At 35.2% G+C, this 27,367-nt stretch overlaps 1 protein-coding gene across 7 annotated transcripts in view; it reads right to left on the bottom strand.

The window, feature by feature from the left end:
• Nucleotides 1-27,367, bottom strand: part of LOC126917452 (collagen alpha-1(XVIII) chain) — a 343,182-nt gene that overhangs the window by 38,590 nt on the left and 277,225 nt on the right. The gene's annotated exons all lie outside the window — the stretch shown is intronic.

Raw genomic sequence — 27,367 nt, 5'->3', positions numbered from 1 at the left:
TGCAATGTCAGGTATCGTTAAGTACAATGTATCTCAGTACTAATCCAAAAGAAAAACTTTTTTATTTTTGACCTTTTAAAAATTAAACCTGTACTAACGTGTTAATGACATCTTCCTTATTAAAACGAAATTAAAAACGATATAATTTGAATTACATTTACTCATTGATACGTACTTAATTATCATTTATTAGGTAAATAAATATGCTGCAAATTATAACGATGTTTGGTGTCATTTTAATCAGGAAAATGTAAAACATATGTTGGTAGAAGTTTCACTGATGACAAATCGAAGATAAAAAATTTTGATTTTTGAGTTAAAAATCTCATTTTGTCGCGAGCCTTTAAACTTTGCCGAACGCTTCATCCCCCAGTCCTTTCCTATATTCGCTACATCTAAGATCTCAGTTTCGAGGAGGTCTCGATTTTTGTGCAATTATCGAACGATTCCTGTATATGTTTTTTCATGTTTCAAGTAGAACTATATATCTTGATAAAGGAGATTCATTACAAGAAGCTATCTACACGACACTTTCACTTGTAGATCATAATCATTACACTTTACTCGTCGAGACATGTTTGATCATCTTGATTTATGGACGGTGATCCTAGGTGGGCTTGGATTAAACGCGTACAACCCTCTTATCCTGCACCGAGAACCAACGTGTCAGCCAATTAAGCATGAGTAGAAAAGTCCACAATCTTCTCTCCACTTAACGCGATATAGCATTAAAGGAAATTCTTCAGCAAAATATTCAATTAACGTCTCTGACACATTTTTTTCAGAGCTGATCGAAATAAAACCACTTTGAATGTTTTTCAGATCAAAGAACGATTAATTGCATTTCCACTTAATTCCAAGATATATTTAACACTAGACAAACTATTAGAAACGATTAACTCTCTTAGGACCAAGTGTACCTTGGACTGTGAAGCAAATAGTCCTTTTCGATTGTTGATAATGGAAATACACTTTCCCAATCATTTTTTAAGGAAGACAAAATCCATTACAATTGGAATAAATTTTGCCAAGCGCAAACTCATTTGAAAGATCTTAAATTAGGATTTAATGATTATTAAAAGAAAGAAAGAAATTCTTCCGATATTTCAAAAAACTTTTGATTCTAAAAAGATTAAATCGCGCTACAAATTTCTCAATCAACCGAACACGATAAATTTTCTTGCTTTTCTCTTCCTTACATCTACGTTCAGACTTATTTCGTTCGATCATTGCCCGCAAAAGCTAAATCGTCGAGTTTTCGGTACATTTAAAAGACTCTGGGTAACGTTCGTTCGGTAAATAGCCAGAGAATACAATCGTATCGAGGATCAGCAGGTTGAAGAACCAAGCTGCTTTCTCACCGATCGAATATTTGTAGCCTCTCGTTTGGCGGCCAAGTTGTTTTAAATGTTTTCGAGTTTCTCGCACGGCAATACCTTATCGATTACGACCGACACGACCTGCTTTTTCCGGCGTTACCTCTGGATATCGAAAAACCGTACCTTCGAGAGGCGTGCGCGCGCGAGCGTACGACAGGAGCACCCTCGACCCCGATCTATCCGCGCTCCGATCCAAAATATTCCACGACAAAATATCAGCGGCGTGATTTCGCGATCTGACGACCCGGCTGACAACAGGACAGAAGCATTCGTCAGACAATATCCCGTCGACTGGTGAATTCTCTGACGACTCGAGATTTCTCACGTCGCAAACGCAACGATTTCTTTCTCCAATATGTCCTTCTTCCTTCGGCCCGTTCGCTTTTTGTCTAATATCCGCGTTCTTTCCATCAAGATGATTGTACTTGATCTAACGTCATGCGATTCTATATGAAGATCGCTAAAGGAACGCTCGATAAGTATATTTTTGGTGAGTTTCCTAGCTTACTGTCACCTGATAATCAAAGATGTTTCTAAACATAGATGATTGATCGACGAAGTTCTGCGAAAAGATATTAAAGAGTAATAGAAGGAATAGAGTAAAGAATAATAAGAGAAAGAATAATAGAGCAAAGAGTAATAGAATAAATAAGTTAGAACGACATTAATACTTTTATTTCATGACAGGCAACATTTTTGAAATTATGAAGATGTTGATAAGCTATTGAATTGAAAAACTTCTCGACTCAAGTAAGAGATAGCGTGAGACGAATTGATCGAGGGTTTGCGAGGATCTGTCAGACAGAAATATCTTCTGATTCAGGTCAAGCGTGAATCGAGCATAAATTTCTAGGAATATTTTTCCAGGCTATCACTTTCATCCAAACGATTGTCAATCCTATTACATATACCTCAAAATCCTATTACATTTATGGAGTGCAGAATTTTGTCAATGAATAACAAGATACAGGCCAACTAAATTTCATTTACGAGTTACGCATGAAATTAATAGGAAAATTAATATTCATAGAATATTTCTTTCCTTATGAATATTCTAATCGTTAATTTAGACGCTTCGTTACATATCACAAATAATGTACAACGCCGTTGAAAACGTTAACTATCGTGTACCGTACGGTTCAGATTTCTCGCAGAACGCTTAAACGTTTGTACCGACTTTTACGTCCCGATAAAAATTAATTCTTACGGACTTGTTCCTTCTTTTTTCTTAGAATTTATCGCAGCTTCGTTTATTCCCTGGCAACGGTTTGGTGTAATTCACGGGAACGTATAAACTTAACTCATCGCAGTTTAATTCGCAACATCGTGTGCTCGTGTAAGAATTCTCCCAAACACGTTACCGCTGAAGCAATTTAAAGAATTTTCTTTTGTCTGGCCCCCGCCGCGGCACGTTAAGTATTTTCGTTCTATTTTTCCCGGCTGTAAAGTTCAGAACGTGAATTCATTTCTTCGTAACCAGGTCGTAGCGAAGGTAAGGGATGTGGGAGAAATAGCGGTGATACTGTACCGAAGAAAATTTCGCATTATTTCATTCACAACGATTTGAAAGGAGCCAAGCGAAGATCGGGTGAAAGCCGAGCAAAATGCGTAAAACCGTAAAACCACGAAAGGAATAGCGTAAAACCATGAAAGGAGCTACCGTAAATGTTTAACAAACGAATCACACGCCCTATCTTTTAATTGCTACACGCTTTGTGCGAAAAGAAAAAGAAAGAAGAAAAAAGAAAAAAAAAATCGGAGCTCGAGTCGAGGGAGGATAAAGTAGTCGGCGTGCCTATAAGCTCGTCATTCTGAAGTTTGATGAATGGTTTGCGAATGAACAGAAATAATGCTCTAGTTTAAATGAATTCAATTTGATCAGTTTACTTGTGGATGATTTTGTTGTAGTCTTTTAGTTTAGAGTATAAACTGTGAGAGTGTTGGTAACATTGGTTAACATTTACATGTATGAGTTTATAGAGTTTTAGTTACGAAAGTTTAAAGGGTAGAACCAGTAGAACAAGTAGAACAAGTAGAAGCAGAATGATACGTAGAATACATCTTCTATGGGATAATATTTGAAAAATTACGTATTATCTCTACAAAATTAATTGAATTATTGGAAAAAATTAATTTACTATCTATAATCTACATTAAGTTCGTCCTATCCTCGAACAAAATTCTAAATACTTTTAGAAAGATGATCTCCAGGCAAACGCACGTCCTTAAGATAAATTGAATGCTCTTTGTCGATGAAAAGATACGAATACGAAAATGTCATTAACATAGAGGTAAAGTATTTGATATCACATATTCTTCAATATTAATAATAGCGTTTTAATTAAATATTTTCTAAAAATAATTCCAGTTTAAATAATACCGTAAAGTATTTGTAGTCTAATTTGTCGCATTAAGAATAAGAGAAAGCAGACTATGATAACAAGATTATGAACACGTTTATCCGTAATTTATCAGACTACCAATTGTCACAGAAATTCGCTCTATTAAGGCAAGATCTTCTTGGCTTCTCATTAAGATCCCGGAAATTCCATTTACTTCCCTTGCATCTAAATTTCCATGAAAATGCGTTCATGCCAAGAAAACTCCGGTTATAAAACAGAATTAATTTAACTGCAAATTTCAGCTAAAATGATTTAACAACGATTATAATGGATGAATGAAGAATTACGTAATTACCTATATGAACCAACAAACAAGTAAACATAAAATTATTAATTCAGCTACGATGTTCGGTGAACCATTAATTAATCCATTTGTTTTTCATTCGTATTCTACCGTATTTGATAAAAATTAGGATCAACAATTTTTTTACGAATTTTATTCTCCTTGATTTATACAATTTATATAGAATATGATAAAGAGTTTTATAAAGACGTAGAATGAGATTCATAATTCGGTATGTACTGTGACGATGCAATTAAGAGAACGCATGTTTTTCAAACGATTAACTATGGTAAGATCGAGCGGAGCATCCTTAAGTCGCGTTTTCATCGCTCTAACCAAAGTCGCAGAACACATTTGAAACCTTTAAAAGGGGGCCAAACGTAGTATCATCGTCTGTAAAATGAATATTCAGCGCACGTGTTCGTTGAATACTCCGAGTAGCGTATCGCACGTGTGAAAACGCGGCTTTATGCCCGTTTAAAATATTACAGTAACCGCGACAAGGAACTGAAAGGACCCCTTTGTAATATAAAGACGCGTACCATTTTGCACCATTCGTAATTATTTCTCAGCGATCAAAAAGGCTATAAAAATTAATTACTTTTTACGTTACAAATAAAATTTTTATAAAATCCATAGCCTAAAGGTAGACGTTAACCGAGGGAAATGTTTCTTTTTTAATTTCCAAGAGAATTGTTCTAACGAAAATCCGTGGTCTCCCGCGGGAGCCTGCGAGTGGAGAATAATAAAATCATTTCGAATGGTGTATTAAGAGGATAGAAATGAAAAGCACGGTGGGACGAATATGCATACGTAGCGTCGATAACGACATCGTTATAAAATTTGTTAATAACAACGGTACGCGATATTACATAGAACTTCAATGGATTTAAACGCGCGATTATACCGAAACGCGTGACACAGATTTCACGAAATGGTAAAATCACTTCCCGAAATCGACCACTTTGCGTACGAATATCGAAATTTTAACTATTCGTTCGTTATTTCTCAAGGAAATAGTTTAACATAGGAATTTATGCAAACTAGACATGACGGTTGATAAAAGTTTCAATCTTTCGAATCTAATAATATTTCAATTATATTTTCATTCGCATTAGATTTTCCACGTACCTAGAAAATTCGCTAATTTGTAGAAGTAATCGACATCGTGCAATTAAAAGATAAACACGCAGGCATGCGGTACAGGAATATATAAAATTAAGAGAAACAATTTTCTTTCATATTATGGTACTTTGTAAACTATCATGATCACCCTGTAGATACGGCGCTTAATACAATCTCTGGATGTATTCGTTTACCGAATACGCTAAAAGGAGAGTTAATGAAAAATCGATTCTCTTGTCTCATCCAGTTTTGATTTTGATACTTGAAAAAGTTAGCTCGACTAATAAATTTCATTTCTTGCCCGTGTAACATGGAACTTTAATAGTAAGCAAATACATTACCGTGTTGAATTTTCATATCAACATCCTATTTGACGGGAAATTACGGAAGAGTATTTAAAGCCGCATAAAGAAACGTTACAATGCATGATATTAAAAAAGTTTCTGATCATAAATTAAAAGGGCTAATAAATTTATATACTTCGTTCGTAATTAGACTTAAAAGCGGATTCTCCGGGAATTTTTTCATTAAAGTTGTACATTATACGAGCTGGTATATTTAAATCATTATACTGAATAATCAACATCATAATAGATAAATCCGATTATTATTATTTTTATTCGTAAAATTACATCTTTTAACTAATTTGCAAGATATTATCGAAATAACGTAGTATTTTATTCTTGTACTTTGAAACTAATTTTTCTCAGAAATTATAAAAATTAATATTTATTTTACAAGTCTTTGATATTCTATATTTTATTTCTATTCTGTATTATATTTTATACTGTTTTACATTATTCGAGTGTTACATAAAATACTCGTAAGATTAAAATTTATTCTTTTACAATAATATTTAACAAACACTAAATAGAAAGGCAAACTGAAAAATCGACTCGTTCGTCTAACCTGGTGCCACTGTGGAACGCCATAACTTTCGTGATATATGGCTATCGCAGGTTATTCTCGGTGGTGTATCTTGAATTATCATCGTTCCTCAGCAATTTCAGAAGCGTGCACGTGTACATTGTACATGCGACTACGTTTGCTATCGTATTTACGGGTCTTCAATAGCATCAAATTTTTACAATTGTCCCGCTAGCAAGAATGTTCATGCGAAATCATCACGTTCGGTCGCATTTTGTAGCATCATACGTATCAATTTTCCTTTCTGCATTATCTTCTGTTGTGTTTCCATGCGGACAATTTAAGCGGAATCGTGTCTGCTTGATATATATTAGTTTAATACTTGTTCCGCTTGAAAATGCGTCTAAATCAATTTAAATATAGTATCGCATTACAAATATCCGCTTAAATTGCATACTTTCTGCGATACTCGGTGCTCATGACGCACATTAATTGGTATAAATCTTACGAAACACGATTCTACTATAGTTTCATAATTCTGAACTGGTAAAAAGAATCGCTAGGAACACAGTACAGTAGAAATCTAGTTTTAATTGCTTCTCATTACGTGTATATACAATAAATGATGTTTCGCAAATTTCAGTGCGTAATTTACATTAATCGTTCTATAATTCAAGTGTTTTAATTAATTTCGAAATCAATCCTGTGTATTTAACTAAACTGACCTTTCAGTATATTGATTAATTTCAAATTAAATTGTATTAACCTTTCTGTAATTCGGCATTGTATCAGCCTTTCTATAATTATCTCTCTAAGTTTTCTATAGCTTTTAACAAGATTTATATTCCAATATTCACGGTTAATAAAAAGTAAAAAAAAAAAAGAAAAAAAAATTGGAAGTTGAAGAAAAATTCTATATACAGACGTCATAAATATAGTTTGACAGACTACGAATGTTTATACAAGTTCATATTTTTCTGAAAGCAATTAAAGAATACATACACTTGAATATATTTAATGACACAGACGCATACTACGGTATAGTATACTAAGTTCCAACTGTACGAATAATTTTGCCTCTCACTGTAAATTATACGATTTATAACCGAATTTATAACCGTATAATAAGATACAAATGAATAAGAAATAAAGGACTGTACTAAATAAATTGCTTTTCTAGATGAGTTTGAAAAGCATTTCGTCGTTGGAATGGAACTATAGCTTTTCAGAGTTATCTTGGCTCCGATCCGGTTTATCTGATCGCGAGTCGCGTTAAACGAAACTCCGCTATTTTTCCGTTCACCGGCACTTGAATCGTCGTCGGGATAATTTCTGGATTAAACGACGGAATTGCTCTAAGAGGATAGAGGACTGAGCCACGCGACATTATACATCGTTACAGCGTAGTTGCTCCTCTCCGGATAGGATCCTTTGCGAGAGTGAGCCATTGTTATAACGAACGATCGTTAAACCGAGAAAGGAGTTAAGCTCGAATTAAAAGCACGACATTAGTAACTTCTACCTTATTACTATTTCACCAGAGACAACGATCACTCGTACGATGAATAATTTATTAGACGCGTTATTATACGGCGGACATTCTAAATTCTAAATTTATGTCCTGCAAACGTATTGAAAATCTCGAGCAATTTACATAAGACGCTCTGCTCCAGAGCAGCCATTAATTATAGATATTAAGGGAAAAGCACAAAGCGGTGATTGTTTATGTGAAACTGACTGTGCATCGATCGTACCAAATTTGAGTGAAACGTTGTAATGTTACGTAACTAATATCGTCACACAGAGTTCTGTCATTTTCAATTTTGAATTCGTGACATTCTTGAAATATTCCACGAAGTAGCGCAATATGAATTCATTTTGAGCTTGCTAAATGAATTTAGGTTAATTTAATCGACGATAGATGAGGCTAGAATGAAATTTAGAAAATGTATTGTTAGTTTCATATACTCGTGCCAATTTTATTTGTTGCGTTTCTTGAAGGGGCAGGATTTGACTTTGTTTAAATTAACTAGCTGGTAGAACAGCGGTATAATTTTCCAGATCTTTAACTGGCTTTTGATTAATTCATTATAAGTCATGCCTAATTTTCTAAATTAACGCCGGGCCTGTGTATGAGCTATAATTTACTAACAACTGATTGCATAGCGATCACTCAGAATTCATTAATATTCCATCGTCGTGTAATAAATTACGACCCAGTGATAAATTATGCATCACTAATAAACGAAATATAGGGGATGCTTGTAGTGCACTGTTGATCCACTGCGTGTTAATGATCTATAGTTTTTTTCTAAGTATATATAAATTATTTTTAATATATATATATATATATATATATATATATATATCATTCATGATCTATCAATTGATTATAAAAACATTAATTATTAAGTATTAAAATGTACGATTCATTAGATAATAGTTTTATAAATTTCTTGCTGACTCTATAACATTTAGGCACATAAATAATTTTACTGATAAATGTCACGACCTATAAATAAACAATAATGTACTAGATGAAAAGATTAATCAACATTTTGTCTATGTTTCGCAATCTATCGACGATTCGATGGTTTTATGATACAATAATAAATCACGACGTATCGATACACATGTATACTTCGTCCTGAAATGACGACTTATTATAGGAATTCGATTTATTAAATAATCATGCTCGTTAATGAATTATGTTTCTCTAATAAGTCATGGCACAAAAGTAATTAAGACTTCAGTTTGCTATTTATTTATTAATATGATCTTGCAATGTATCTAATGTTGTACTATAATACTATATCGTTCGACGAATAGCTGAACTATAGGAGTTGATTGTTCACGAGCAAATTGTTGACAAACTCTGTTGCGATAATTTATCGATAAATCGTTTGTTATCGACAAGATAGTGCACGTAAATTGGAAATTGTTAGAATTTAGAACATTTAAGAACTATGGTCAATGATTTTCAAATTACTAAAATCGACAACTTGCTAGTCATATTGTACGATTAACGGTGGTTAAAAGGCCATTGATAAATGACTTACTTCGTCAATTCAATCACTGATAAATGACGGTGAAATTATTCAAGCCAAAAGACAGTAGACGCCATCTTCTTCTTTTTTCCGAAAGAACCGATATGACCGCGTATTCTTTTCTGTTGGATGAAATTCTATGAAATTTCTCCTTTGAAAAATGTACGCTTTTAGTGGAAAGGTTTCAGCGGTGACTGCATAATTAGAAGTAGACCATCGACAGTTGAATATGGGGCACGAGGAAATTCGAATTAGGAACAATGTACTTATCACGTGTTCTAAAAGAAGCGGCAACTTATTTGAATGAGATCTTCTTATCGTTTAAACGATTCAACGTCTCCATTGAAATATTTTTCTGAAAATTATTCCATATGAATGATAATATTCCGAATAATTGAAAACTTCTTTTTAACGCGTTTCCCATCGTTGTGACAGCAGGATGAAATATGTATTCGTGTTTATCGTATAGTAGATATTATTCATGTATACGGATATTTTAAACCGAAATTAACAACATATAAAATAACAACAGATAAAATGACAATCAATATTCGACATTGACATTTTATAATTTTATCACGTAGTATTCTTATTCAGGATTTCATCGCACGTACAAATTCGTAATTAAACAATATCTAAATAATGGATACATTATTTTGTCACTGTGCTTGAATAAGAAAATTATGAAATGTTTTGTGCCCACAATGCGGATGTTACAATTTCAAATTTTATATGAACAAATTCTCAATTGAACCTAACGTAACGTTAAGACACAATCTAGAATTACGCGATGCGAAGAGGAAATAAGAAACTTTTTTCATAAGAATTTGGATAAGAATCTTCGATTAAGCAGAAAACTTGAAGTAATTTGAACATCGAATAAATTAGGATACTTGTCTAGGAAACAAAGAGACCCATCGGAATTAATACAACATCGAGAATCATAAAAGGTTCAAGAAGTTTGTGCAATGATCTTCGTTACACTCCAAAGGCCACAGAATGCTTTCTCTCGTTTTTTTTTCTCCCGAACCTCTCTCTCTCTCTCTCTCTCTCCCTCTCTCTTATGCTCTACGATCTCTTTCTTGTTCTTTTTCTCTTTCATCTTCGAGAACGTATTTAACGTCCCATGAAATTAAAACCCTCGACACCTTCGGGGGAACAAGAAGCGTGAACTTTCCTCTTCCTCCTCTTCACGACTATGACTTCCAACGAACCCTTTTGTTTGATCGTTCGTGCCATTTTATTTCTCGAATGATTCAAAAGTCGACGGGAGTCCCCTCGATATTGGAATTTCGTGTAAATAAAGGCAATAATTGATATTCAAGTAACGTAATCTCGTAAGTAGGATGATTAGTTTATTATCTTTCTGTTTTATTGAATTTCAATGTTGAATTTTAAGCAGATCTTTGACCAATCGTTGGCATCTTACTTTATATAGAAATTCTGATTGAATAGAAGCAATTAAGTACTGACCTTTTTCATACGCAAAGAAAGAACCCCCTGTATAATAAATCACGGGAAAAGCACTGTTTCAGTGACATACTTTTGGTCATAAAAATTCCATGTAACGAAGTTACAATATCTAATATAAAACCGTCTGATATAAATTCCAAGGAGCTAAAAGAATCTATAGTACCTCCTTGTCATTACACTTGCCTAGAAATTCGCGTTTTAGTACAATACGTCGATCCAAATTTTTAATAAACGAAAATTTCCCTTTAGAAATTCGCTTTTAAGGCGGAAGATGTACGTTAGAATAAAAAAAAAAAAAAAAACACGCGTTTTCTATAATTAATTTCTCGATCAACAACATCCAGATCCAGTCAACGAGGTCCACAAGCCAGTCAACGAGGTTCCATCTCGCAAGCTTAAAAACGCTTTTAACACGTGGCAAAATGTACGAGGCTGCTCTTCATCGAACTAGAAATAAGTATCGTTATCGCAAATTGCAACGAGAGAAACGATCCTCGTCAAATTATTAAAGGCATTCTTAAAACTCCATTCTGAAAATCAACAGACCAATGATTAATCGCACAAAGGATTGCAAAGAGTTTTCATTGTCCGCGATAATTCGAACGCAACGTTCCATTGATTCAATTAATTACAAAGTCGAGGAGGGAAAAGAATAGGAGAATACACCGTAGGATTTATAGACGAAGTAGCCATAATTCGATACAAGCAACAATGTGAAAGAAATATATATATACAGAGGGAGAAAGAGATAGGAAAGGAAAATATCATAGATCGGTTTAAAAGGCGAATCACGTATGAGAAAGATACATATGAATTTCGTGCGGCCACATGGTGGCATGTGGGTTGAATGAGGTTAATATCGTTCTACCCCGTGACCAATTTAAATGTTACCTACGTGCATCATAATACAATTTCGCGCTCTTCTTCTTCTTCTTCTTCTTCTTCTTCTTCTCCTTCTTTGTTTTTTTCGTGTATTTCTGTCATGTAATTCATATCACGGTTCAATTTATCGGCTATTAGAAGACTCCTGTCGGGTCGTTTATACAGAGGTCGTTATTGTTCTGAAATTGTACTTTATTCTATTTGTTATTCTATTTTTAATGCAGAGTTCCGTGTTGTGCTTGACATGTTCATTGCTGATTGCATCTCCATTAAAAACGTACTAATAATTTTTACCTGTTACTCTTTGTAATTTAATGTTCCGCTTTCTACTTGACGCGTTTATTGTTTATCGTCCATTGGAAATGTGTTAAATTAACACAGATAAATAATTTTCAAAATTATTTCTATATTACGATGTACGTAAATCATCTTGAACTCTTCTTTAAAATCGTACGATTTTTAATTCGCTTATCCTTATTCTATACTATACACACATATATATAATACCGTAAATTTTTAATTTATAGAGATTACGTATGTTCTTTAATCAGAGAGGAATATTTCTCAATAAAATATCATGTTGCACTCGTATAATATCATAAATCGTAGTCGCACTTGTTTCGAGTTGCTAAAGAGCACAATGCATACTTCGCGAAGACGTATTTCACGAGAAACTGCAGTTGCTATTAAAATAATTTCAGTTGAAATGAATTAATCTCCTTCGCGAGATTTATATGACATTCCCTACGAAACCGTATATAGAGAACATAATAATTTTAATTTTTACGGGGTAGAAGAGAGGATAAAGGGTAAAGGAGGGAAGGAGGGGGAGGGGAGGAACAACTGCATTTTAATAGCGATTCATTTGTCTTAATTTCAAATCAGTTCTACTTTTTGCTGCTGCATTTGGATTTATATGGATCCGGCAAAACCGGCACGCTTAATTTTTTATATATGAAAATTTATACCCATCCTTTGCAATAAAACAATTTGATAAAATATCGTATATTTTGTTATCTGTGATTGTTTGAAAATTAAGCGCGTCGAGCATAGCAGGAAGAAGTAATCAAAAATTTAGCTAATCATGGAAAAAGCTTTCATTTTCAAGAATATTATTCTATTATCGCCACGCTATTAGTTCATCTAATAAGATATTGAAATAGTTGAATTTTGTATTTGAAAATACAATAATGATAAAGTAAAAATAGATCCTTGATGGATCCTTTAGTTTCGTATTCGTTCGACGAAGGATTTCATGTAACTAGTAACTTATTAATTTTCGTTCGTTCAGAAGCGATCAATAGGGCGTTAAAAGTCTTTATTACAGCTATAATTCATAGGAAAGTTAAGAGAAGGATTTCAAGTTTATTCTAAAATGCAGTTTATAGCTTACATAAAACACGGGTCGAAGCAGTTTCGAGTTGCTTTCAGTATTTTCAATTTCATTAAGTTTTTCTATATTCTTATTTACTACTTATGAAATTTACTGTTTAATCTTCTCAGTTAATCTCTACCATTTGATTAACTTTATCAAAAATTGTTGTTCCATTATCGACCATAAAGAATAAAGATAAGGTATAACGCTTGATTATGGTGATTCAAGACCGTAAATTACTTGTAAGTGAAATTCGTATCACTAATCAGTGTCCAATATTCACTGACTCATATAATAGCTACCAACTTCGATATATCGCTTTACGACGTACAACGAATCGATGAGCTTGCAGTTTCGGCGAAAGCGGACGTAACATAGATTTATATGCATCATGAACTAATGGCAGGGAAGATGTTGCGAGACTAATTACGTAAGAAGCTATACGGCTAGAATATCGAGTTAAGGAAGCATTAGGGGTTATAACGTTAACATTCTTCCAGAGCGAAAGCAGCGGAGAAAGAATAATTTCATATGTGTACAGTATAAGCCATCGATCGAATAATTTCAATTATAATTGACAAATATTTTATGACCCATATTACAGGAAAGAAATGTAGAAGAACTTGTAAAGCGCTATATTATATACCACTATACAGTGAGAGATAAGTCGAAAGTTAGAATTCCTGTTAGCCAAATCCACTGGAATCACTCGGCTTTTCCATCACAGAGGAGGCAAAATTACCATCTAAAAGCAAGCAAACTTACATCACCTTATCAAATTAAACAAGGAAGAGACACATTCACGTTTTCAATTTCTTACTCGCGAATCGAGTTTCACGAACGCAATCATTCGGTCTCTTAGCAACGAAGTAAATCGTTCTTTTTTTTTTCTGTAGAACAATGACGATCATTATCGACAAAACAATGGAATATATTTTCACCGTAAAATCTGACGCTGCTTCGCCACTCCAGCTTGAACCTGGAATTTCATAAATACGCTCCGCAGTTCTCAACTAATAACGAAATTTCGCCTACTTCGTGTTGATCATCCCTCGATTCGTGGTAGTCCGGACGAAGCGAAACGGAATAAAAGCTAGCTGCAACCTGAAACTCGAGCATATCTCGCGTACAATACCACAATCTCGACGAACCTCGTCGATTTGCTCTTGTTTCCGTTGTTGGTCCCTGGCCACCGGCCACTCACCGAACCGCTCAATTTTCACGCCTTCGCCATGAGATATCGATCGATCCTTTCCTAACGATCTTCTGTAACGTTCAGCTTCTCTTCTTCTCCCTCTTCTCCTTCTTCCGCTTCATCTTCTTTCATTCTTTTTCTTTTCTTTCTTTTTTTTTTTTGACCAGGATTCATCGTCCAGCCGAATTACTAGGTTCAAGCTTAAATTTGAATTATCGTTATTAGTATGAATTTTCATGAACATCTCTCGCCTCTGTGGCGATAGAACGCCTCTGGTGTGGCTCGTAGGAGCAACGGGCCTGGTCTGGCTCTTGGTACGCCTTTTTTTCGACCAGTCTCTCGTAATAGCATTGCGGTGAAATAAAATTTCCTAGATCCTCCGGTCGACGTTATTCATATTCCGGCGTACGTAACACTGGGAACCAGCTACCGCCGGAAAGAAGAGAACCCTCCACTGTCGTGTTTTCCCCGTATCTTATTTTTGCACGATTTTTTTTACGATCGAACGAAATTTTAAGTTTCTGGGATAGGATAATGGAAACTTTAGGCTGAGATGATGTTTGGAATGGTTTCTCGTGGAGTTTTTATATCTGAAAGAGGAAAATGGTACTAGTATCATATGTATACACGTATAAGTATCAATAGTAATAGTATCACCATTTTATTATTCTGCTTTACCGTATTTAATTGTTACTTTCTGAACGCCGAATGAAAGCAAACGATCGTTGCGAATTACAATTTTTACCTCTCGCATGCAAACAAAATTATAATAATAGTTCCAAAGATATTTGTATTTTAATATTATTTGATATATTCTATTGAACAAACAATTTTGTTAATATAATTCACAATTCATGAGTTTCACGTTTAATGTTTCCTTCCTTTCATACAATTTCGAGGTTTTCACGCGTTTGATCTAATCGAGCTAGTATTTCATAGAACGATGTTTTTCAAAATTAAGAAATTAAAAATGTGCAATTTCATGTAAAATATTTCTACAAGTTCGACTTATTTCGTCGTAACAAATTCCTGCACCGGTAAATTTTATCGCAGTTTCATTCGCGTATCGTATCTAACGCTGCGCAATGTGCATGACATACAAAAAGAAAAAAAGAACAATGTCATTTCGAACAGCACGAAGTAAAATATTTTTCCACGAGGTATTCGATACGCGACATTTCGTGATGGACATTTTATCCACAAACCGAGGTCCACGGAAAATTCCTGTCTCTCGTTATAACACAATATTCAATTGATTTGTCGGTGAATGACAACAGAAGATGGTTTAATCAATTGTACGAAAGGCATCAAAGTTCGTAAAAATAAGAAAAAAAACAGCACAAAGGTATCGCGTATCTCTTTGTATACATATATGTTTTGTTTATAATTTTATTTTAATTATTCGCGATGTTATGATCTCTTGCAATCCAATCTTTCTCGATGTTCTCAGTATTCTCGATATTAAAAAATTTAGAAAACATATCGATTTAGCTTGTCAGACAGGATGTAACTTTCATAGGAAATGTCAAGCTGAAAGCAAGTGGATGTTCGGGAATATTTTATTCGATGTTTCATCTATGCGGTTCAGGATTTTTTTGTTTAAATTACGCCGCCATCGTGGCATAGTAGCAGAGATATTTCGTTCGGTTAGTTGCGTAGAATTTAATAAATCAGTATTTTTTCCAGCCGGATGTATTATTTTGTCACAGAGAAATATATAGGATATCAAACGAGGATTTGTTCACTTTGGTCGAGTCAGCCCGTTGAGAGATTTGATGGACGTAAAATACAAAAAAAAAGAACAGTTTTCCAGTTGGATTTACACAACATAGAGTACATTCGAATAATCTGTTTGCCTCTTGCTTTCATTTTTGTTCTGTTAAAAACTGTATTGTGTGTAAGTGTCGTGTATGTGTCGCGTGTCTCTGCGAAATTATTTAATAATCGCGATTCAATTTTTAATTACATACATTTGAAGTTATTTAATCGCGTTAGACTACATATAAATACGTACGTATACAGAGTGTTTCGTTCAACTGTTGTAGAAACGGTGAAACGTCTCTCGAGGAATCAAAGTTATCAAAAAATTGTTCTTACAAAAGTTGCGTGGTATAGGCGGGCATTAGGCGGTATAAATAATTTTTTTGTAAAATATGTTTTCTTGTAGCTGTAGTAGCGGGGGAGATGTTAAAGACAAGTTAATTTCTTTTAATGGGACCCTACATATTTTTATTCGTTTCTTTGAGACGAATGCAACAACCCGCCACATAATATCATTCCATGGAGTAGAACGTCGTAAATTAGAACTAAAGATCAACGTCAATCGGTGGTTGAATCCAACGTAACTGCATTGCCTAATGTCATCGAATAACGTCGAATATACGTATAACATTTATATATGTCGGAGATGTAGAGACATCGAGCCTTTCTTTTGGAAGATTTCTCAATATTTGGGCTCGGGGTGACATAACTGGTCGCCGAACGTGGCCACGGTCACGGGATGAACGAAATGTTTTACAAAGGAGGTTCCAGTGTTAAGGGATACGCTGTATAAACAATCAAGTCTTGATCAGGAGCAATGCTGGTTTATGTGGAACTGCCTAGTTACGGCGCTTGGGAATTTGTTGATATTCCCGATCGATATGTATTTGATATATGTAACTGTATCTGTCTTTTATTTTGCAATCTTCTTGGAGAGTTTACTGTCATCGTTTTGGAGTTAGTCTTAGAGAAACCCTGTGCCTGAGTGAACGTGTCAGTGTGCTATCAAAAATATATTAAAACGTACAGAAAGTTTCCCGTTGACCGTGGATTCGTTACAGAACCCAAGAATATTATTAAAAGCATTTGTTTACTTATTAACATCATGATGGCAAATGCTAACGAAGAATCGTCTCGCGCTCGAAATCCAAACGACAATTCGACATATATAATATGAAAACTATAGAGAACAAATATATGACAAGTAACATTCCTTATCTTCTTTTAGGAAAAACATTTTTACTTTCAGTACGTCAAAATTATCTTCTCATTTTTGGAGCGCCATTACACATATATTTTTGTCATGTGCGATTGAATATTTTGAAACTATCGATTGCCACAACGTTATTCATGTAATTAATAGTAATTTTCGACTATTTTTAAGCAGTTTGCATATGCATCTACCAAAAGTCTCCACTTCAACTGTCAAGTTAAAATACGTATTTAGACACCAAATAAAATTGAAATCGGAAGAATATGTTTATTATTCAGACGTGATCTTCTAGATATATAATTCCTTAGACGTAGATATCCTCGTTAGAGCAATTTGTCACGGATGAAGACTAATTTTTGAACCGAAATCTTCGAGAGAAAACTTACATATATATGCAATGTATGTATGAAAAAACGTACGGAAAAGTTATTCCTGCTCTTTGAATTATCACTTATTCATACATATTCATTTGTATACCGGTGTTATCGAGAGATAATCTCTTTCCCCGATATACTTTCCTTTCAAATTCAAAATTGGGGAATTTAAATATTTTTCTTTCATAGCACATCCTGCTTGATATTTTTCGAAAAGTATTCGCGAATTCTTTATTCATAAAATACCTGTTTTATTACTCTATAATTTCTCGGAGGATATTCAATTTTTCAAGAACTTGATGTTTGGCTATCATTAGTTTCAAAGGGTACGCGTAAAAGTTTGCGAGCGAAAGATTCCAGAATAGAAAGTTCAACGTCGTAAAATTAGCTCCGAGACTCTATAACAATTTTATGCAAGTCCATGTTCCAGAACACAGATCGATATTCGATAAAACGGAATTGTCGTCATAGTAGCATAGATTCGCAAATGTATAAATATTCGTAATTCGATTGTAATTCGTAACGTAACACTTACAATTAGAATCGCAACGTCTATTCGCCAAAATTCGACACAACGACAAGCGATAGTTCGCAGTGCGTTTAAATTGGCCGTGTCTTGAACACGAATTAAACGAGACACGGGAGCCTAGCAACACTGGCCATTCTTTGGCCGATGGAAGTTTTGGCAAAAAAGAATTTAATTTGCGTTGTGCTCGCCTACTACACCCGGTGCAGTTCCACGTCGTGCACGAGCTGCAAACGCATTTATACTCTCGTGTCTAGTGTCGTCAAAAGTCTCGCAAGGCTTCACAAGTACGACAACTCGGTCACAATCGTAACTTTTCCCTTTTCGTTCTCTGTTCGTGTCTTTTCACCTATTTTATCTCTCCTCCCTTTACGTTTCATCATTTTCACCCTCCATTCCCTTCCTTTTACCTCATTTCACTGGTTTTCTTTTTCTAATCCCTGTCTAAACTTATTTGATCTCTTCTCTTTCACCAGCATACTTGACTTTTTTTCGCGGCTTTTTATCCTTTAGACGATTTTTTTTCCTTTCGTCTCTCACTTGCGTCGAGCAGCGACTAAGAGACCAGAAGGGAACTCGTAAACCGTGAAAGTCGAGGGGAAACGATCTCGAGGACGGGGAGAAATGAAGCTGAAAATGCGGGTGCGATGAGGAGCTCGTTGTTGCCTGAAAAATTCCACCTTTGCTTCCGGTTATGAATTATCCGCGCATCGATCACGCCAGTTATGATACTATTCCATGAAGATGAAATTCTTTTCCGCGTCAAATGAAATGAAAATAATTAAACAGAAGCAGAAGGTTATTTACTAGATCCGTACATATTATAATTGGACTCAGTTTTCATAATTTTTGCATTTTCTCCAATCCATTGTGTACCAAGGAATCAAATACTGGATAAGAGCGAGGCAAACATAAGATTATCGAACGATTTACAAAACAATTTACCTATTGTTCTATCAAGATACAAGAATCTTTTTTTACATTAATAGATAAATGTTACAGAAGTTTTTTCTAAAATTAGGAACACGGAAGAATTTTTAAACGATTTATCGAAAATATCGTAGCTTATCGTAATGATACAAGCATATACTGTTTTCGTTATTGATTCGTTTAGGGCGTCACAATTTCTGTACTTGTCACGTTATACCGCTTTGCGTCTAAAATCTACTATCCTCGACGGATATTTCTTTCGGTGGGAATCGACGGATCAAGCTATCGGGATTGTCATCCCGTGGATCTTCGCGCGAAAACGAATGAGTTACAACGCGAAAAACGTGACGTTAACGCGAACTGGATAAAGCGCGTTATCTCCCTCCCTCAATGGCATTCGAATGAATATGAATGGATAGATTCAAAACGTCGATTCTACAGGGTGGCAATAATAGAACCGCGGATGAACACTTTGAAAAAATTTGATAAAGTGCACAGTATTTTGTGATTCGCTTTGATGATGAAAGGATTAACTGTTTTTGGTTTGGAATTTAATCGGGTGTATGAGCTATGTTCATTTACCTATAGCTTCGTTCGAATCTCTCTTGTATCACATTGTGAAAGGCGTAATATTTCAGGTAGAACGAAGCAGCGTCAATGTCTTCTTTTCCCTGTTCAATCATGAACAGATGATTGATATCGAGCGAATCGAGTGACAACCAAGCATTGATTACTCGTACTACACGTATTACTAATATTTCCAACAGATGTTGCTTCTGTAACATAGCGCAATATTTGGCACTAGAAGCCAGAAAAGAATAGAACGTAATAATTTTATCGTTGCTTTATTATCTCACCCTGCATGATTATGAAACAAAATTAATAACGATCATTAAAAAGCTAGAAACGATCGAATTCCGCTTAAAATTTGAACACGGCTATTCGATTTATTCTTTCAATCGAAGCGAATATTCAGCAAAAGCGTATGCTCCAAATTGCTAAAAGCGATGCTTGGTCCTTTGTTTCTTGCACGCGTTGTAACTTTGTCTTGTCTTCCACTTTAGACGACTGAATTTTCCAATGCTTTTCCGTGGTGCAAATGTGACGCATAACATGCAGACGAATACAGATGCATACAAATGTACACAAATGCTCCGTTAAACAGCGAAGTTTTACGTGATCGAGCATAGCAACGTCTCTTTAAAAAAAGGTTGATGGACTATCGGAAACGATTGTTTATCATTCCAATTTTCATCGTTCGCATTCGCTCGCGGGCTTGATTATTCACGGCCCGATTATCGAGATTTTCCAAACGCTGCTCTCCGAGTACTAGTCCGGGGAAAAAGTAGTTTAAGTGCCAACATACGCCTCCATTCTGTGCGCATCGATCACGTAGCTCGTTTTAAATTAAAACACAATTTCGCAGTTCCTTTTCCACAATCGTTGCATTTTCCATTTCTCTATTCTGTTTCATTGTAATTGAAATGAAAAACCATTGTACGTATGTGCTGTCGTATAGATAATGTATTGGACTGTGATATACACACAATTCGTTTGTTGTAAGAACTACACAATTAGAAAAAGTCGATTTTTCAGAAAATTGGTTGAAACGGACTGGAAAATTTTATCGAACGTCGATTTATACCTTGTTTTTCAAACGAGTCTTTTGTTCGAAATAATATTGGAAATTGTTTGGTATTCTGTCTGCAAAGGTATAATTCCAGCTATTATCGTAGAATATTTAGATAGTTTTCGGAGAAGTCGAGCTCTAAATCTTCTTCTAACGTCATCAGCGTCCAAAATGCGGAACCATGGAAGATTTTATAAAATCCACGTATCATCCGTTTCAATCCTGTAATGAATTTCTGATCAAAAGTATTCTACACTTGATCCTAATTTTTAACCGCACACATCTGTATTTTTCTCACTATCATTGACATGTATTCTTCCAGATTACCTGTTAATCTTACTATTAACATAACTGTTTTTTTTTTACTAATGTATTCGCTTGTCCAAATTTTTTTACAATAAAAGTATATAGGAAATTAAGCAAAGGTTAAATAATGGTGTTCTTGCGAAATGCAATCGTTTAATTAGTTCTAGTTGTGCAAATTTAGACAATGCTTCCGTACAGCTGATTATCGAAGCACGCTGAAATCTCCAAAATCTGAATTCTCCTTTAATTTATCGAAGCTCTGTTCGAATCATATTTTCTCGTAATTCTGATTCGTTCACGGAGATGCTTCGTTGACGCATCGATATTCGCCAGGTATTTCGCTTAAGGTACGTGGCTCGTGCAAATATGCCCCATAAAAATCAGGTCTGCGCATTGGATTAGTCGTTTAATCGTATATACTACAAACTGTGAATTAGAGGTGATATTTAACGATGATTAGATTTTTGTATTTTTCGTTGAACCTTTGCTTGTTCATGTCACATAATATTTAATACGCTAAATTTTAATAAATTCCAATGAACCACCGGATACGATACTGCTAGATTACGTTCTGTCTTTCGGTACATAAAACAAAGAACCCCTTACTTCCATTATCATATTTAAGACATCGACGCGTTTGTATGTGTAACAGAAGAAAACTATTACACGCGATACGATATTCCCCAAGTTTGATGGTGTTCCCTTAATGATCATGTGTCACGATGCCGCTATATATTCAGCCGGGCTCTTTACGTAATCGAGAGGCAAGCTGAGTAAACTTTAGGGCGGATCGCATGATTAACGGGCCGTTTCAAAGGGCACGGATACTTGCAGCTTAGACATCAAATCATAAGTCATAATTTGAGCTACATCAGGGACCTGTAATTAGCGAAGAGTTCGTTTAGCAGATTAACACGGGAACACGATCGTGAAACTTGGTAATCGGACGCCGATTTAAGATACTCTTTTCGGCACGTTTAATGGATATACTATGATTTTAAAGAGCAATAATTCATACCATGATTCGTATCAATGGATCGTAAATTTTATGTTATTCAATCATAGAGTAGCTTAGAGATGGGAGGACCGGGAACGATTTAACGTACAAAGTGAAAAGAAATGTACGAAATGGAAGTAATTTTTATGCAATACAGGTATAAATTAATCGTTCAGGAGACAAATTGAACAATTTTTGAAAAAGTCTTCGGTATAGCACCAGAATATCCGATCAATGTTTGATTCTTCAGAGAAATCAAACGATTATCATCAGTGGAGTTGATTAGACTTTCACGTGACTCAAATATACGCGAGTTATAGTAGAATTTCTGTCGTACGAACCTGTTTGGAGTTTATACGATACTTCATTGACTCGTACCAATAGTTATTTCCACTGTTTACGATTTTTCGTTCGTGCAATAGGAGTTCACGTTCAGATAAATGAATTCTTTTGGTAGAATAGACTCTCGTACAAGGATTTCGAATTGATCGTCAACTAATGTGACGTTAACAATTTCTTGTAAGACGATTTAGCAGTAGCACACGTTTCTATTTAAAATCGTTGGTATTTCTTATAAAAAATTGATACGATAACTCCTACGATAGGATGGCAACAAATTTTGTCTAATCGGATAAAATCCAGGCTCAAGGTGGATTGGAAAGCGGACAAACGCGGCAACTATTCGAGCAACAAATCTAATAACAGCCGGATAAAAGGAAACCACTCGATATTCCCCGAATGTCGCCATTTTAATTCTGTTCGAGAACCGATTAATTCACCGGCAAACATCGAGTGACCGCCTTTTGTAATTTTACGTTCCTTTTTCCCGTCACGTTTTTCAAACTTTCGCACCGGAGTTTTCCTTTCTTTTCGCACACCACGTCAATCTTTTTCGTTTACCGTTCGACTCCCGCGAGGATCGTCGGGTACACACCGTAGTGAAACCGTTTAATGGAAATCGAATTACTGGAATTAAACTAGAAACAACTCTTGCCACTCCCTTTGGGGACCACTTCGCCAAGAATAATATATAGGTATTTTCTCGATTTCTCGATAGAAAAAAGTTGATCGACGAAGCAAAATCTTTCTTCTTCTCCTCTTTCATTTTTCTTTCTTCCTTCTTCTTTTGTTCTCTTGCTTTTTTCCGAGCGAGAACTTTTAGTCTCGAGTAGTCTCCACTACTTTACTCTTCTCTCTTCGTCTGACACGAGCGGCTTTCTTTTCGCGTCATCGTCTTCAATGTTCTTCCGACTCCGAGTTTCGTTTCTTTTATCAACTTCATTGCCATGAACCGGTATTAATGAAGCCATCTCGATTTTGGTAGCAATTAGCATTAAACGATTCCGAGCTGGATATACGCTTTTCATTCGATTTTTATTTCCGCGCTGATTGTCCTTCTTCGATATTTGTTCCTTTTCGGTTCCTCGTCTGCTCTTTTTATCGTTTACAGCTATACGTCTTTTTATTACACATTGAACGCTTTTAAATACTTTGTTCTTAATATTAGTAGAAAATTATTTGATTCGGTGATAAATATAATCCGATGGCATAGTAATCAACGACGATATTAACAATTAACAAATGCTTCTTGTCGTTATAAGATTCGCACTAAAATTACCTTTCCTCTTTCCATTTCCCTTTTCGTCTATAATCTAAAATCATCTTCACCGTCTACGTCTATGCCTTTATGAATAAAATATTTCATTTTCACTGTCCGCAAAGTAGTTCCAATTCGTCATTAAACATGAAATTCCAAAGGGATATAAATCTGCCAAGTTTCAGGTACTTAATTCGACGAATGCCGAAAGATACTGAAGAAATCTCGAATATATTCGATCAAAAGTGTTACGGAAAAAAAAGTCTATTCTAAATGGATATTTTTTCAGTGAGATCAACGTATGTGAAACAAATTCATTTCGATTAATGGTGAAACAATGCAAGGATTTTTGAGATAAAATTTTATATTCCATTATTGAATATTTTACTTCTTCTATAAAATAATATCGCGGATAAATAAATTCCGCGAAATATTATGATCTAGCACGGGAGAAGGTAATTGTCAAAAGAAATCTATAAAATTATTCGAAATAAGTTATTCGAAATAAGCGACCATTGTTATCTCCGCTTCTTTATCACGAATTTTCTATAATAATATACTCCTTTCGTACCCTTTTGAAGCAAAAGTAATCTGCCTGGCGTAATTTAAAATATTTCAGTATGACACTTGTACAAACAATAATTAAAAGTCTTCGATGTTTCAATGGAAACTGGTAACTGTGTCTGTATGCATTTCAACTGATATTTGTAGTACGCGCGCGGCTCGCGAGTGAAATTGCATCAAAAGCCATCAGAATTTCAGCGACTCGAGTTGGCCTTCTTAACGAGAAAACGGTTACAATTTAACTTCTCCAAAATTACGTGGAATCGTGATAAATCTTCTCCTAAATTACGAGCCAAAGGAAACACGCGTAAACCGTAATTGAGTATAAGATGTATCGATAATGGTAACGATAAAAAAAGGCGACGATTCATTGTAAAATAGGATTAAAACCTTCTTTTTTTTCCTTTAAAATATTTGTCTCGGAGATAAATAATATTATTACAGTGATGGATACGCTACTTCTATCGTCGATCAAAATTTTATTTTATTTTTATCTGACAATATTTTCTAAGCTAATTGCTGAAAACATTTTCTATACAATTTAAGTTAATAATTAATTAATTGTTCAAATTTCAAACAATCGATCACGTTACCGTAATGATACGATGATGAATTCAATTAAATTACACAAAGAATGATTTTGCCCAATTACGGATCAACTATCAATCTTCGTCGATTTACCAATAAAAACAATTACAGCGCTGTCAGGAAACAAAATTGAGATAAAATTTCAGAAAATTCTCCACAAAAGTCCTTCGAACGGTTCATTTCAAGAGTTTCCAAGTGCCCTGAAATCTTCGACGGGATAAAAGACTGACGAAAAAAAAAAAAAGAAAAGAAAAGAATGTTCAGTGTTTAAATCGACAAACGTAAAACTAGCTTGCACGTTTCTTGATAAATTCGATAAATACAGCGACAACAGGATATTTCACTTTATCGGCAATTTCCTGTTGCATCTGATGCAACAATCCTGTTCGCAAATCATGGTGTCGCGTTCGAGCTGTCGTTATTACTTCTTATCAAGCGGATGTGTTAATGTAAACGCGGGCAACCGTGAAAACTGATGGCCAGCGAACGGTCTGAACCAAGCATAAATTCGGAATGACGTTAATTTTACCGTCTGATGCCGAAACGCGGTTATTTCGTGACGTTATAATACGCTGTAACGAGAGTTTCTGAATCAATTATGTCACGCAGACGTCTCTTTCTATTCTCGTTTTCGAGCTGATTAACAGGACTGAGATCTCCAGAATTTCCAAATATTCGATACTGATTGTACATTCGAAATATCGGATATTGATTCGATTATATCACTAAATGGAAATTGTATGTAAATCTACGTGTATTTTGCCTTTAGGAATGATTTCATATTCTAAGCGAAGTTTCTTCTTGTTTTACTTACTATATATTACGAATAGTTTGGATATCCTACTTAACGTCAATATTTTTATCACGGTATTCAACGAACGGATACATCTATTCTCATAAGTAACAATAAAATAACAATAAAAAAGTTTTCATCTCGTTACACGAAATTTACACTTCATAGTTATGCAAACAGTGCGTGGTTTTCACAAGTTATATTTACCATCAAGGTTAAAAGTTTTAACAAAACCAGAGACTAACGTAGCAAGTGTTTCACCAACTAAAGAATAGATAATCTGTGCTAAAAATAGTATCCAATGAAAACTTCACCTTCCAAACTAAAATATAATTAACTCGTCTTTCGGATAAAGAAAAAAGAAAAAAAAGATACACATTTGCACAATACCAACGCCGTCGATGAAGACAGAAAAGAAACTCGTCAAACACGTACAGATTATTGTTCTTGGCATTCTGCGGGACGTTTAAACGGAATACGTAATTTGTGTATCGTGGAACCTGTTTTCGCTTTATTTATTCATTAATTAGTCGATTTATGGCGGCGCATTCGGGTGAAAAACGCGCGTGTATACGTGTGCCGAACGACGAATCGGCCCGTTTATGACGGATATTATCGCCACCATAAATACCTAGCCGTTTTCGCTGGACGGCCGAATAATTATTTCGCGATACGTGAAACACGTTTCTCTACGAAATCGCGGCTATAATCGGAACGGAATTATCCGCGTGATACCAATCTCCCACCCTTCCTCCGGCATCGAAATTAATTACGATTGAAACGGGGTCGCGTCGCGTCTCGCTTTCGTCATATTTTGATTGAAGATTTCCCGATCGTGTGCCACGCGGCCTGACTGACGTTGACAAATTAAATAAATCGTCGTCGCTCATCCACGCGCGAAGTGTCACTCGCACGCGTCTTTGTTTCACGAGATTCTCCGCTTTTTGCTCGTGCAAGTAACGCATACGCGAGTATCTACGCGAGGGTGTTCGTCTCGTTAAATTATTTTTATTATTCTGAAACAGGGAACGATGTTTACGCAGTTTGTCTTTTTCTCGTTATTTTTTTTTTCAGCTAGGATCCGGTTAGGATTCGCCGTGATTCGCTCGTTAGGCGATCGAGATTGAAGTATCGTAGAATCATCGTGGATGTTTGATGCGCGAGTGATCGGTTGGATTGAGAGTGATTAATTACGATTTTGAAGGATTTATGGAATCGGCACAGCGAGAAAAATAATAATATATGCGTATTTAAATTTTATTATTTTTATCATCTTTTTTTATTTATCGATGGTTTTGCTATTTAACGTTTGCTTTATTTAGTTTGAATTTTATCGATCGAGGAAGATCCATCGACATTTCGATTAAATTGTTTGATTTGTTGCTGAAAGACTGGTTGATTTATCGAAGAAATTTTTAATCTGTGCCTTAGGATCTGACTTGATCGTTCTTGACGCGGATTTTCTTAAAATAATTAATTACCGAATTACCGTGGAACACAGGCCGAGTAATAAATTCGTTTCATGTCTCGATCAAGTACGAAAACCGATCGATTTTCTTCGAAGATTTATCGAGAATCGAAGCGTCGGAGATCAAGATGATTGAGTCGACTATACCTCGTCCCTGTGCCACCTGTGTATACGCACATCGATAGCGGCATTATTCCCGGAGAATGCTCGTGCCGCTTCATAAATCGCTCGATTTATCGTTGCTGACTCACCGGGTTCCATTCGCGGTGCATCGCTACCCCTTGGGGCTATCCTGTTGGACCCCGATGACCTACGGCCTATGGGATACTTGGACAATTTTCTTGGACCTCTGACGAGCTTTCTCTTTCCCCCTTTTTGTTTTCGTTCCAACGGTAATTATTTTAGCGGGGATACTGTTTTTCTAACGAATCGTATCTCGGTGAAAGTACATCATTGCGAGAAATTGTTAAAGTCGTACGAAGGAACTTTCCATTTTCTATTTTACTCTTTTTCGTTCATCCGTTTCTCAACTCAAAAGTTGAGTAACTTTATAATACGAACGTGACAAGATTCTTTGGATAAGCAAAGGTAT

Source organism: Bombus affinis, chromosome 6 (genome assembly GCF_024516045.1).
Source record: "Bombus affinis isolate iyBomAffi1 chromosome 6, iyBomAffi1.2, whole genome shotgun sequence".
NCBI classification, from domain to species: domain Eukaryota; kingdom Metazoa; phylum Arthropoda; class Insecta; order Hymenoptera; family Apidae; genus Bombus; species Bombus affinis.
The sequence above is the reverse complement of the archived record's forward strand: the minus strand, read 5'-3'. Positions and strand labels throughout refer to the sequence as shown.